General features: G+C 41.5%; 1 non-coding gene across 1 annotated transcript; it reads right to left on the reverse strand.

The window, feature by feature from the left end:
• Positions 1-328: 328 nt before the first annotated feature.
• Positions 329-435, reverse strand: LOC140831284 (small nucleolar RNA R71). Its single transcript, XR_012117855.1, has one exon. It is a non-coding gene; the product is annotated as a small nucleolar RNA R71 (small nucleolar RNA).
• Positions 436-5,433: the final 4,998 nt, after the last annotated feature.

A 5,433-nucleotide genomic window follows, 5' to 3' on the forward strand; every position in this document is an offset into this window, starting at 1 on the left:
AGCACGTCCAAGCATCGTAAGACCAGTCATCCGAGCTAATCAGTTTGAGATCAAGCCAGCTATCATCCAGATGATTCAAAACACTGTTCAATTTGGGGGAAGTGCACTTGACGACCCTAATTCTCATATAGCTGACTTTCTTGAAATTTGTGATACTTTTAAGTTTAATGGCGTGTCTGATGATGCTGTTCGTTTGAGCTTATTTCCATTTTCACTGAAAGATAAAGCTAAGTCGTGGTTAAACTGTTTGCCTGTAGGGTCTATCACTACATGGGAGGATATGGCAAAGGCATTCCTGATCAAGTACTTTCCTCCGTCGAAGACTATGAAGCTTAGAGCCGACATTACTACGTTTGCTCAATATGAGAACGAGTCACTTTACGAGGCATGGGAGCGCTACAAGGACTTGTTGAGGAGATGTCCACACCATGAGCTACCGCTTGGGTTAGTTGTTCAAACTTTCTACTATGGTCTGATTACTCCTAACCGTACTATGATAGATGCTGCTGCATGTGGTAACTTACTGAGAAAGACGGCTGAGGAAGGATATGAGTTATTGGAGGAGATGGCTGCGAGTAGCTATCATCCTCAGTCTGATAGGCAGAGACGAGGTGCTGGAGTTCATCAAGTTAATGATTTGTCGGCGGTTTCAGCACAGTTAGAGGCTTTGAATAGAAAGATTGATGGGATGAGCATGAGTGGGTCGGCTATGCGTCTGCAAGAAATTTTCTGTGATAAGTGTGGGGGTGAGCATGACGTGCAGGATTGCCAAGATGGCAATCCATTTTATGTGCCTGAGGGAGCACCGGTGAAACAAGTGGGATTCTAGAACCGTCCTAGAAATGACCCTTATTCGAATACATACAATCCGGGATGGAGGAATCACCCAAACTTTTCGCGGGGAGGCCAAAACAGCCAAAATCGCCAACAAAGAGGTCCACCATATGGGATGCACCAAGGATTCAAGCCAGAGCCGTCTCGGGAGGAGAAGTCCAATTTAGAGCAAATGATGACTAAATTTATTTCTGCAACAGAGACGAGATTTCAGAATCAAGATGCATCCATAAAGGGGTTAGAGAATCAAATCGGACAATTGGCTAAGTTGATTGCTAATAGGGAGCAAGGAACTTTGCCAAGCAACACAGAAACTAACCCAAGAGAACATGTGAAGGCTGTGGAATTGCGTAATGGAAAAGCACTCGAGTCTAGTGAAGAAAAGACCAAGCACGGTGGGGATGAGGTGGAAACTCGAAGAGGTAAGTCTTCTAACTCTACATCTACACCTATTGCACAAAATAAAATTGTTATCCCTCCACCTTTCCCTGCAGCAATGAAGAAAGCCCAATTAGATGCACAATTTGGTAAATTTCTTGAGGTATTTAAAAAATTGCATATTAACATTCCTTTTGCTGATGCTTTATTGAATATGCCAAGTTATGCAAAATTCTTGAAAGATATCTTAGCGAATAAGCGGAAGCTAGAAGATCATATGACGGTGAATTTGACTGAAAATTGCTCCGCTTTTTAGTTCAAAACAAGATGTCTCCTAAGCAAAAAGATCCAAGGAGTTTCTCTATACCTTGCATTATTGGTGACATTAATTTTCATAAAGCTCTATGTGATCTTGGTGCGAGTATTAATTTGATGCCTTTTTCTGTATTCAGGAGACTTGGATTAGGTGAACCCAAGCCAACTAGGATGTCGTTGCAGCTGACTGACAGATCTGTCAAGTATCCACGTGGGATTATCGAAGATGTTTTGGTGAAAGTGGATAAGTTCATTTTCCCTGTAGATTTTGTGATACTTGACATGGAGGAAGATGTAGAGATGCCTTTGATCCTAGGGAGACCATTCCTGGCTACAGGGAAAGCACTGATTGATGTTGAAGAGGGAAAATTGAGACTGAGAGTTGGAGAAGAAGAAATTATTTTTGATGTCTTTATTACTCTCAAGCACACAATGCACAATGATAGTTGTTTTAGTATTGATGTCTTGGATTCTCTCGTTTGTGATTTTATGCAGGATGGATTGAAAGAACCATTGGAGGCTACTCTCACGACTGGAAAGCAGGAGGACGAGCTAGACGAGGAAAAGATGGAGATGGTAGCTCACTTGAATTCCATTCCACCTTGGAGAAAGCAAGTGAGGCTTAGACTTGAGGAATTGGGAGACAGAAAAGATTTAATGCCTCAAAAGTCAAGCCTAGAGGAGCCACCTACTTTGGAGCTCAAACCACTACCTCCACATATCAAGTACGTATATTTAGGAGAAAATAATAAATTACCTGTTATTATTTCCTCTTCTTTGACAGATGACATGGAGAGTAAACTCTTGGGAGTCCTTAAGGAGCATAAAGGCGCATTCGCTTGGAAGGTTGCGGACATCAAAGGGATAAGTCCTTCAATTTGCATGCACAAAATTCTGATGGAAGATCAATACTCACCTCTAGCACAACCACAAAGGAGACTCAATCCAAAGATGCAAGAGGTAGTAAAATGCTGAAACGATTAAACTTCTGGATGCAGGTATTATCTATCCTATCTCTGATAGTGCGTGGGTAAGTCCTGTACAATGTGTGCCAAAAAAGGGTGGGATTACTGTTATTACTAATGAAAAAAATGAGTTGATTCCCACTAGAATTGTTACGGGTTGGCGTGTGTGCATAGATTATAGGAAATTGAATGATGCAACCCGTAAAGATCACTTTCCCTTGCCATTTATCGATCAAATGATTGAACGTTTAGCAGGTCATGAATTTTATTGCTTTCTAGATGGATATTCGGGATACAATCAAATCACAATTGCACCTGAGGACCAAGAGAAAACTACTTTCACTTGCCCTTATGGTACTTTTGCGTTTAGGCGTATGCCCTTTGGTTTATGCAATGCACCTGCAACATTTCAGAGATGCATGACTGCTATCTTTCATGACATGATTGGAAATGGCCTTGAAATTTTTATGGATGATTTCTCTATTTTTGGCTCCTCATTTAATGAATGTTTAGAGAACTTGAATTTGGTATTAATTAGATTTGAAGAGAGCAATTTGGTGTTGAATTGGGAGAAGTGCCATTTTATGGTTCAAGAGGGAATTGTTTTAGGACACAAGGTATCAGAGAATGGAATGGAGGTTGACAAGGCCAAGGTGGAAGTAATAAAAAACCTACCACCACCGGCATCAGTGAAAGGAGTCAGGAGTTTCCTAGGGCATGCTGGTTTCTATAGGCGGTTCATTAAAGATTTTTCTAAAATTGCTAAACCGTTATCCTCTTTGTTGATGAAAGATGTGGAATTTAATTTTGATTCTACTTGTCTGCAGGCATTCGAGATACTCAAGGAAAGCTTGGTGACAGCACCTGTTCTGACTGCCCCTGATTGGGAGTTACCGTTTGAGGTGATGTGCGATGCTAGTGATACAGCTGTGGGTGCGGTGCTGGGTCAAAGAAAGAACAAGGTATTTCATACCATCTACTATGCAAGTAAGACTTTAAATGATGCTCAATTGAATTACGCTACTACTGAAAAGGAATTACTTGCTATAGTATTTGCTTTCGATAAATTTCATGCATACCTTGTTCTGTCTAAAGTAACGGTGTATACGGATCATTCTGCCCTCAAATACTTGCTTGCTAAGAAAGATGCGAAACCTAGATTGATTCGGTGGATTTTACTATTGCAAGAATTTGATCTCGAAATTCGAGATAAAAAGGGGGTGGAAAATGTAGTTGCTGATCATCTGTCTAGGCTTGAGCATGTTAGAGTTAAGTGCGTCGATGATGATATAGATGACTGGTTTCCTGATGAACAATTACTTGAGATAAGTGCGTACCCGTGGTATGCCGATTTTGCTAACTTTCTTTTCACTGGCACACCTCCACCTAAATTATCATTTCACCAAAGAAAGAAATTCTTTTCAGACGTGAAATACTATTTTTGGGAGGAACCGTTTTTGTTTAAGATCTGTGCAGACTCCATGATAAGAAGATGTGTGGCGGAAGAGGAAACCAATCAAATTCTGAACCATTGTCATGACCGTGAGGTAGGTGGTCACTTTGGACCCATACGGACGGCATCTAAGGTACTTGAATGTGGCTTCTATTGGCCAACTCTTTTTAAGGATGCTCGTTTGTATGTTCTCAATTGTGATAGATGCCAACGCACAGGTAATATTTCCAACCGTCATGAGATGCCTTTAACTAATATTGTTGAGTGTGAAATATTTGATGTGTGGGGTATTGATTTTATGGGTCCGTTTCCTGTGTCTTTTGCAAAGAAATTTATTTTGGTGGCAGTGGAGTATGTATCGAAATGGGTGGAGGCGGAGGCTTGTGCCACTAATGATGCACAAGTGGTGTTAAAATTTTTGAAGAAACGTATTTTTAATCGATTTGGTACACCACGTGCAATCATAAGTGATGGTGGCACCCATTTTTGCAACAAAATTTTTGATAAACTGCTGGGCAAATATGGTGTCACCCACAAGGTTTCCACTCCATACCATCCCCAAACGAGTGGACAAGTTGAAGTGTCCAATCGGGAAATTAAGAGGATTTTGGAGAAGACGGTCAATGTGAATAGGAAGGACTGGTCCGTTCGGTTAGATGATGCTTTGTGGGCTTATCGTACTGCATTTAAAACACCTATAGGCACTGCACCGTATAGGTTACTTTTTGGTAAAGCATGTCATCTACCAGTAGAATTAGAGTATAGAGCATATTGGGCGACCAAAGCACTAAACTTTGATTTTGCTCTTGCAGGTGAAAAACGGTTGCTGCAGTTGAATCAGTTAGATGAGTTCCGAGGAAGAGCTTATGATCTTGCACTGTCCTACAAGGAACGCACCAAACGAGCCCATGATAAGCACATTATAAGAAGGGAATTCAAAGTGGGTGAAGCGGTGTTGTCGTACAATTCTCGCCTGCGACTCTTTCCGGGCAAACTAAAATCAAGGTGGTCAGGGCCATTCACTATCGCCAAGGTGTTCCCATCGGGTGCAGTGGTATTACATGATGGAAAGGAAGGGACGTTTACTGTGAACGCCCAAAGATTTAAGCACTATCTGGGTGGCACAATTGAGCCACAAATTGGAGTCACTCGACTCCATGACAGTCCTTGAGGACATGGGTGAAAAGTCTAGCTCTAGACTCTAAATTGAGAACTACTTCTACTCCTTATATTGTTTTAATTTCATTTTATTTATTTTTTATCGGATCATTTGCATTTAGGTCATTGCATGACATGGCATTCGTGTTTTTCGCCGAAGCTTCTCGCTCGGGCGGTCAAAAGTGACCGCCCCAGCGAGCTTTCGTTTTGGTTTCAATCATTGGTTTAGCCGAAACATCTCGCTAGGGCGGTCACAAGTGACCGCCCCAGCGAGGACTCATACTTTTCAAATAGTTTTTTTTTGCCGAAACTACTCGCTAGGGCGGTCAA

The sequence above is a fragment of the Primulina eburnea genome, chromosome 4 (genome assembly GCF_022965805.1).
Source record: "Primulina eburnea isolate SZY01 chromosome 4, ASM2296580v1, whole genome shotgun sequence".
Lineage (NCBI taxonomy): Eukaryota > Viridiplantae > Streptophyta > Magnoliopsida > Lamiales > Gesneriaceae > Primulina > Primulina eburnea.